Source organism: Colobus angolensis, unplaced genomic scaffold (assembly GCF_000951035.1).
Source record: "Colobus angolensis palliatus isolate OR3802 unplaced genomic scaffold, Cang.pa_1.0 Scaffold164, whole genome shotgun sequence".
In the NCBI taxonomy this organism is placed as follows: Eukaryota; Metazoa; Chordata; class Mammalia; order Primates; family Cercopithecidae; genus Colobus; species Colobus angolensis.
In genome coordinates, this window is record NW_012114755.1 from 7,121,352 (window position 1) to 7,121,785 (window position 434).

A 434-nucleotide genomic window follows, 5' to 3' on the forward strand; every position below is an offset into this window, starting at 1 on the left:
GTTGTCATGCAATTTCCATTTAGTTCAGAATAGTTTTAATTTCTATCTTTATTTCTCCTTTGATGTGTTATTTAGCAATATGTTCTTTAATATCCACATACTTAGATAATTCCCCAAATTATTTTTAATTTCTAATTTATTTCCATTGGGATTGAAGAATATGCTTTGGACAATTTCAATACTTTTAAATTTGTGAAGATTTGCTTTATTGCCAAGCATATGGCATCTCCTGGAAAATATTCCTGCTGTGGCTGAAAAGTAATATGTATTTTACTCTTGTTGCGTGGTGTGTTCTGCAGATAGCAGGTCAGCTTAGTTGAGGGTGTTACTCAAGTGTTCTATATTCTTGCTGAATTTCTTTTCTTTCTATTTCTTATTTATTTATTTATTTATTTATTTATTTATTTATTTATTTATTTATTTATTTATTTATT